An 8990-nucleotide genomic window follows, 5' to 3' on the forward strand; every position below is an offset into this window, starting at 1 on the left:
TTAAGTACAATTTACAATGCTAAAAAGTTTACAATGCTAAACCACGATCTGCACGTACTACAGCAGCATGGTTCCATAGTAAAAGAGTCCGCTTGCTAAATTGGCCTGCTTGAAGTCTAAACCTGTCACCGCTGACAACATTTGGTGCATTATAAAGTGAAAAATATGAAAAAAAAATACAAAGGAGACCCTGAACTGTTGAGCGGCTGAAATCCTATGTTGAGCAGGAACAGGAAAACATTTCACTTTCAAAACAGCAACTGTTCTTCCCAGTTCTTAATCGCTTACACAGTGCTGTTAAAAGGTGATGCAGCCCAGTGGTAAACATGCCCCTGTCCCTGTTGAAATATACTGTTGGCATCAAATTCAAAATGGGCATATATTTTCAAAAACAATAACAGTTTTCAGTTTGAACATTTGACATGTTGTTTTTGTACTATTTTCAATTTAATATAGGGTTTATATTCTGTTTTTATTTTGATTTTGCACCGTGCCCCAACTTTTTTGTAATCTGGGTTGTATACCCAACTGTCCCTTCTCAAAATAAAAACCAAAATTTACTAAGATAAATAAAGGGTAGAAAATTCTACTGAATAATAAATATTTAAATTTTGACTAATATTGGTACATAAAAGCACATAAGTGTCATAAGTGGAGGGACAGGGGGACAAAATAAAATTTAAGATAAGTGTTCGATATGGGCTCTTTACAGAGGTATTCCACCGTCTAATATGTGTCGCTTTCACTTGCATTTGTTTCAGCTGCTCCCCAGAAGAAAATTACAAGAAGCACCAAGCTGGCATCTGTTGTAAAATAATGGGTGTGTCTCAAAACCTAGTGAGCTCTCTACATAGACAGCATTTTATGTCACAATATGCCTGACAATAAGGCTGTCCCAATTCTTAGATATCTCAAATATGCTGCCTACTAAGGTCTCTCATTTTTTGTCAGTAGCTGAGGCAATCCTGCGATGCAACTTCTGTTTGAAGATGGCGGGCAGAAGCGCTTCACCAAGCAGTGACGTCATCTTCAAATGTAAGTTATTCTGATTTTCTGGGGTTTTTATCTGTTTTCTAGTCATAAAGGAGCAGAAATAGCCTATAGTTTCTGCGTTTGTCTATTTTGCTGTTTCATTCAGAGCAAATACAGTTAAAATCGCTGTATAAACCATCAGAGCAGATCCATGACGGCTAAATGTGATTCTGACGGCTGAGGTCAGTAAACGCCGGTCTCGTGCAGTGGGCGGGAACAAGCGGTGACGTCACTGCTGTCTAACTAGAGCGTCTCATTTATCCGCCTTATAAAGACAGATGACGGTTGGAGCGCTGCCTACTTAGACAGCTGCCTCTGTAGACAGCGGCTCCTTACAGAGCTCACTGCGTTTTGGGACAGACTCCAGGTATGGTCATTTTGTTTTAATTCTTTTTGTCAAGCAACATATATAGACCGCAACTGCATTAAATAATATGCTGTGTGCTTTCTGTCTGCTGCTGTTCTCTGTATTTGCATTCCCACAACTTTTTACCAAACTCAGAATAAATATCACTCTAACCTTCTCCTATGAAGACAATTTTATAAAATGTGTTAAAGTTAAGTGATGAAAGTGCTTTCATCAAATAGTTTCATGTATTATTATTATTATTATTATTATTATTATTATTATCATTATTATTATTAAATGGAGTATAATTTTTATTGTTGTTATTATTATTATTATTATTATTATTATTATTATTATTGTTATTAGACAACTATGTTTTTAGAAATCCTGTTGTGCCTAAAACAGGGTTATATGTGTGATGTAAACACTGAAACAGCCTCACTATAAACAATGTTTAAACAAAGGTTGAAACGGAGTTGATCCAGCGTTCAGTTTCAACGTTGATTCAACGTTGAACAGTATGTGATTCAACGTTACTTTGCTATCTGGATATAACTGCAACTGCAGTTACTTCATTAGTGTGATGAGAACAAAAACTGCAGTTTTTGTTCAGATCTAAGTTTGGCTAAAGTGAATTATTTGCCTTTGAGATAAAAAACTCAGTGAAAAATCCAGCACTAAACCGTTTACTGCCTTGTGCTGTGTGAGCACTCGCACCATAGCCTGTTAATCAGAGGGTCTTTATCACAGAACGCAGCTTCTCTCTCTCTGTTTCTCTCTCTCTCCCTTTCTCTCTCTCGCTCTCTCTGTGAGAGGATGTTTAGCTGTCAAATAAGGTAAAAATAAAAAAAAAATTACCTGTTTATGGTGCAGTGCAGTGTCAGCAATGATGCACACCATTTGGATTTTTGATATATTGCTGTAACTACTTTTTATTAATTTTGATGTATTTTGAATTTCAATAATATTCCAGCTACATTATTTACAACATTAAAAACAGTTGAGTACAGTGCAGTGAGGTGTCAGCAATGATGCGCAGCCTTTGGATTTGGATACATTACTGTTATTACTTTTTACAATTTTTTCAGTATTTTGAGTTTCAATAATATTTCAGCTAAATTATAGACAACATTAAAAACAGCTGTAAATGGTACAGTTAAGTTTCAGCAATCATACACAACTTTAGAATTTTTAATGTACTGCAATAATTACTTTATATTAATATTTGTATTTTAACCTTCAAAAGCATTTTAGCCGTATTATGATATCCTCAAGTGAAATTCAAAGTTTGTGTGTCATTACTGAAACTTATCTGCACCAAACACTGCTGACTTAAATGTTCAATGTCTAAAATATTATCGAAATTCAATATGAAAAAAATGTACAAGATTTAAAACTTACATCTGACTCACTGAGTGTTTGATGGATTTAAAAACCTTTGATTTGCAATTTGATCCACTTAAATAAGTCGTTTTCTTTTCTACACTCTCATTTTTTAAACTAATATTTTAGATGGTTAAGGATCTATTGAACCTTCAAGACTGCTAATGTCTGATGATTACTGAACCTCCGTCATCAAGCTAACTAGCTATATCAGTACACAGGTAATATCAGTGTTTACAGGTAAGGTACGCTCAGTACTGTTAGGACAAGTATTGGTGAGTCCATTTTAGATACAGGTTAATTCAAAGTCCTTTTTCTAAATTAAAGTGGTTTGTGTTTCTAACCATAATTTACAGTAAATAACACCAGATGTGCATGGACACAGTGTTTATGGAGCTATTGACGTTCTATTGTCTGGTGGTGTCTGTTGTTAGCACGAACAATAAAATATGTATTTAAATGCACAGAAACGCTTTAGGGGAAACACATTAAAACCAAGTTAATTTAGTCCTGCATCTCTGTGGTACCGGGCTGAGAGACTCAGAACCGGGACGGAGAAGAGGAGCGGTTTCGCTTAGAACGGGTTCACTTTATGGTTCCAGGAAAGTTGCCTGTCTGGGTGCGGTCACACAGGAAAACTTTATTTTTCCACCCGTATTCCGGCATAGCCCGCATCCTGCGCTGTGACTGGCTAGTGTTTCATTCTGGGTGGGATGTGAAGTGAAAGAACACAGACTCCACCTTAAACTGGACAAACTGTGGGCCTTAGATTTCTAAAGCCAGACAGAAACTGCAGTTTTAGAAATCCTGATCTTTGGTGATTCACTGCATGTTTAGACCATAATTTACAGACTAGGCCTATAATTTATACACTCACTCTGTAAGTACACTCTATGTAAGTACACTCTATGTAAGTACACTCTCTGTAAGTACTCACTCTGTATGTACTCACTCTGTAAGTACTCACTCTGTCCGTTATGCTGTGATGAGTGTGGTCACACTGCGTGTTTAACAGCCCCTACAGACAGATCTGTGTGGACGTGTCCAATAAACCTGCGTCATAATCTAAAACTACACACTGCGGTCCAGAGTCCTGAGCAGAACACGGCTGAATAATTATAAGAACTATGAGAAATGTCTGATGAATATTCGATATAATACACCATTCTCACACTTCCACGTTCAGCGACAGCCCTGGTGGCGTTTTCTACTGCGAGGAAAGCGACACTACTCTGCTGTCACCAGGAGAGGGCGCACTTCCGGGTTTCTCCACATGATTAGAGAGGGAGGGGGTGATGAGTAAAATGAGTCTTTAGTAACATCTGAAACGTGGAGTTATTCATTCCCTGTTTGAGTGGAGCGACCGGCGATCTGTTCTCCTGTGACTGAGTGTGAGTGACGAGGTCAGTGGTGTAACTGTTCTGTCCTACAGTGAACTCACCTCTTTACTAACATCCTAACAGCTTTAGCAGCGTTAAATCACATCTGATCCTCACAGCTACAGCACTGTTACAGCATTCAGTCATATTTCAGTATTAGTGCTTTCCCAAGCAATGAAAGTGAAAGAAAGAAGTGGTTCATGCAGTTACAGCCCTGATTTAAACTAAAGTAAACTGAGGAAGCTGTGATGCAGCTAAAATTAATTTTTTCTTTCTTAAATTATGATTATTAAAAAATTGCAGTCATGCTTTTCCAGCTGGTGAAAACAGCCAAACAGGAACTTTCTCCCACTCTCCCATGCCAGATTTGTGAAATGTTCCACTGTTTGATGAGTGTTTGTCGTGTTCTGACCATAAAGGATTAAAAAAGTTTAAAACAGCAATTAACCAGCCAGGAGCAAAATCAGCCTTCAAATTTGAAAGAAATAATGATGTGACATTTATATGTATTTATTCATATGTATCGATATCAAACAATATCAGTTTTGTTTATTGTGATAACATTTTTGGTCATATCGCCCAGCTCTACTTACAGTGCGCACTATATAGGAAGAATTCAGTCATTATGAAACTGAGCTGCAGCAGCTTGGCTGGCCTGAGCCACACTGAGCACTGAACCTAAAATCAGGTGTTTATGTACATGGTAGAAACATTCTCTCTGTGGGCTGTTTTACAGAGACAAATAAGAAAAACACTGTATTAATGTTTAAACCCCACAATTCTGTCCCGTCAAGCAGGGTAAAGTCAGTATATACAGACTTTGGCAGCAGATGCTGACTTTTCTGCCTCAGTTTGTGTCTTTGTGTGTGGTTGTCAGGAGGGAGTGCAAACTAGACAATAAGGCAGAGAGAGAGAGAGAGAAAGAGAGAGAGAGAGAGAGAGAGAGTATAACACACAGTTTCAGCTATGAAAAACAGCTCAAACTCCCAGCTCCCCCCATCATCACGTAACACAGACAAAGCTAAACTGGATCAGACCTGTTTGTGCTTTTATTTGTAGTAAAAATGCAAACTGCGGATTAGTAAGTGGTAGAGAAACACTGATAACTGATTAGTACATCATTATTAACTTGATGAAGTCTCTTATTAGCCTGTGTTCAACAAACAGCTTCTCTGTCTGTTCTCACTGCTCACAGTATGCATTGTGTTGCCTTTTGTCTCTACTGGTCTAGCTCTTCTTCTTAGCTGGTGCCTGAATCAGCCATTGAGTTACATCTCTGACCATCTCACACTACAGAACTCGTGAATGTTTTGAGTCGTAAAAAAAACTTCTGAAAATATCAGAGGGATAAAGATTGACTTTCCCTCCAAACTACCAGATCATCTGTGCCGTTAGTTGCTTATGATCGAGCACCCAACCTGGACATTTGCTTTAGATTGTGAAAATTTGTTGTGAGTTGCGAATTGAGGTTAAAATTGGGCTAAAAATTGTGTGGTGTAAGCCCTGCTGTAAGGGCTTTTTCATTAGGTTAGACAAGTCCTTGGAGGGCGAGTGAATTTCAGCAGCAGAACTTGCCCAGAAATCACTAACCACGTTTACATGCAGCCTAATAATCTGTTAATAATCCGACTAAGGGTTCAATCAGAATGGAATATGTCCATGTATCCACCTCAATTGGAATAGGTTTGTCCGATTGAGGCCATTTGGAATACAGTCTCTATCTGATTGAATGAGGTGGGTAATCCTGTAAATAATCCGTTAAATAGAAGAATAATATCCGTGTAAACGCCTGTATCTGATTACATTCCCTATCAGAAAGTTTAAGTATGTTCTGATCATGTTTGTCACGTCATAGTGAGAGTTTATACCGTTCAACATGACGGAGCAGAAACTGGTCTGCAGAGGAGACGAAGTTTATGCTCTGATCTTTAAAAGATGGCGGTGGGACGGACGTCCAGCTTATGTGTCTCAGAACACGACGTCTTCCTCTCGGCCCTCTTTAATAAGGACATGTGAAGGATGTTTTCCTGAGTCTGACATCGTTTTAAAGTGATTAAAAACACAAGCGCTGCTCACTGCTGCTCGTCTCACTCTGACTGGACTCACGTGATGCTGGTTGTCATGGTAACGTTTACTCTAAGTGGTTCTCCACGCCTGCATGTCATTTTGGATCTGATTACTTGTAGTGAGCATGTAAACAGAGAATTTCATCAGATTGTTGAGTAGAGTCAGCATAAACACCTCAGTCTGAATCTGTAATCGGAATGTGTTCAGTCAGATTGGCATAAATCTTTGTATGTAAACACAGAACACTATAACCTCACACACTTCCCTTTTTAAAGCTGAAATGAATGGCAGACAAAGCTGTTTACAAGCCATAAACTACTTTAAAATATTTAATATCTAATAAACTATTGATTTGCTGATACATGACTGCTCAATTACTTGTACTATGCACTGAAGGCTACACAGCTAACAGTGCTGCATGGCTCTGTACCAAGTTAATAACCTGGCAAAGCTTTTTTTTTAAACCCAGAACTTGTGGACTCTATTATTCTAATAATCGGGAGTTCAGTATTTGTGTATACATACAAACTGCTTTATGGAGCAGCTCATAGGATGTGTATAAAGCTGATATACGTGTCTATTGGAGGAGGTGTTGTCCAGAAGTTGGGCAGAAGTTAATTTTGTGAGGAAGATTGTAAAATGGTAGTTTTTAAGTGTTTCTTCTGCTATGCAAAGTGGTTCTACACCAATCAGGCGTAACATTATGACCAGCTCCACTTACTGTATAGGTGCACTTTGTAGTTCTACAGTTACAGACTGTAGTCCATCTGTTTCTCTGCATACTTTGTTAGCCCCTTTTTACCCTGTTCTTCAGTGGTCAGGACCCCCATGGACCCTCACAGAGCAGGTACTATTTGGGTGGTGGATCATTCTCAGCGCTGCAGTAACACTGACGTGGTGGTTGTGGTGTGTTAGTGTGTGATGTTACAGCGTCCTGTGTCCACTGATGAAGGACTAGAGGATGACAGACATAAACTGTGCAGCAGCAGATGAGCTATCGTCTCTGACTTTACATCTACAAGGTGGACTGACAAGGTAGGAGTGTCTAACAGAGTGGACAGTGAGTGGACACAGTGTTTAAAAACTCCAGCAGCACTGCTGTGTCTGATCCACTCGTACCAGCGCAACATACACTAACACACCACCACCACATCAGTGTTACTGCAGGGCTGAGAATGAACCACCACCCAAATAGTACCTGCTCTGTGAGGATCCATGGGGGTCCTGACCACTGAAGAACAGGGTAAAAGGGGGCTAACAAAGTATCAGAGAAACCTGATGCACTACAGTCTGTAACTGTAGAACTACAAAGTGCACCTATATAGTAAGTGGAGCTGAGAAAATGTACAATGAGCATAGAAAGGTCATAATGTTATGCCTGATCTGTGTGGGTCATGTTATATTAAATGTACTGTGTGGATGATGGCAGATTTAAATTGCTGGTACTGAAGAAAAGTTTCAGAAGTACCAGTTCTGTACTTCTGGACTGATTCCTCCAGACTGAGATTAGTTTAACGTCTTGTGTGTCAGAGATGCTTTTGTTTGTCCATTCAGGTATATCTGTTATTGTGCAGACAGTCTGGGTCGTTCCAAAGTGGAGTGGTTGTTTCCATATCTGTGCTGTTGAGTTGGTGATTTTGATGGCTGTTGTTGGGGATTGAAGTAGGTGTGATATCTTACAGAGGGTCTGATCAATGATAGATCAGAAATTTATATTTCTTTACACTTTGATTGGTTTCAATCCAGGAGTTGCATTGATCACTGGGGTGTTTTCATTTTTAAATAAATTGCAGTTGTGTGGCACAAAAATAATTGTAAAAGTTAGGGGATCTAAATCACCTCGCAGTTTAGTTTTTTTTGTAATGTGAACAGCTGAATTCTTTTTTTTTCAGTATAAATTGGATCGAAACGTATGAAGGGAGTTGAACCAGGTAGATTGGAATAATTGGATTGGAATATGAGTTGAGATAAAGTATGTTTTTTTTTTGTAATTCAGATGTTTATTGCTTTTCTGCTGTTCAGGCTCACAACAGTGTGTAATAAAAAGGTGGTTTATGTTTGGTAGTGCAGTCATTTTGATTTGATTTCTGATCGGACTGTGAAAGTGATGTGTTCATCAGTGGATTTAGACCATCCTGTACTGATTTGAGGAGAGGATTATGGTTTACATATGTATAAGATTTATGCCAGACTGTGTGATCTTGTCAGAACAGAGAGGGTTAGTTATTGTTTTTGCTGCTAAGTTCCAGTTGTGTGAATGTGGTGGTGAAAGTGTGGATCAGCTGACAGAATAATTAGACATTTTGAGAAAAAGTTGATCAGTTTAGTAGTTATTTGTAAGGACTCTGGGGGATCTTACAGATACAGAAGTCTACTGTGTGCATATAGACTCATTTTATACTGGCTGTTGTCGACTTATATTCCTTTAATCTTATTATTTTGATTCTGATTCCTCTCTGTAGTGTGAAGCGTGATGTTAATCCATTACCTGTGATTGTGGCTGTTGGTGAGTTGTATAATGCAGTAACCCATTTGTTAAATGACTCTCCAAACACAGTATTTTATAGTGCAGTTAGTATAAACGTATATAGTTGTGATGTACATCTGAGTGGTCAGTCTGAGTGGGTGAGGACATGTTAAAGTATTGGAATGGGCCCCTGGACTGGGTACCAGTTTAGCATATGTGTGTACTCAGTTTGTGTGTGAAGTTGAAGTCCTTAGTTAACACGACTGAGTTTCAAACAGAAACTAAAGTCATGTTTTAGGTAGTAACAGCTAAC

At 38.6% G+C, this 8990-nt stretch overlaps 1 protein-coding gene across 3 annotated transcripts in view; it reads left to right on the plus strand.

The window, feature by feature from the left end:
• Positions 1–1311: 1311 nt before the first annotated feature.
• LOC118801197 (butyrophilin-like protein 8) overlaps positions 1312–8990 on the plus strand; it is a 30332-nt gene continuing 22653 nt past the window's right edge. For all 3 annotated transcript variants that reach the window (XM_036561370.1, XM_036561372.1, XM_036561369.1), the window contains exon 1: positions 1312–1399. The gene's annotated coding sequence lies outside the window, so the exon portion shown is untranslated. The remainder of the gene's footprint in view (positions 1400–8990) is intronic.

The sequence above is a fragment of the Colossoma macropomum genome, unplaced genomic scaffold (assembly GCF_904425465.1).
Source record: "Colossoma macropomum unplaced genomic scaffold, Colossoma_macropomum, whole genome shotgun sequence".
NCBI lineage: Eukaryota > Metazoa > Chordata > Actinopteri > Characiformes > Serrasalmidae > Colossoma > Colossoma macropomum.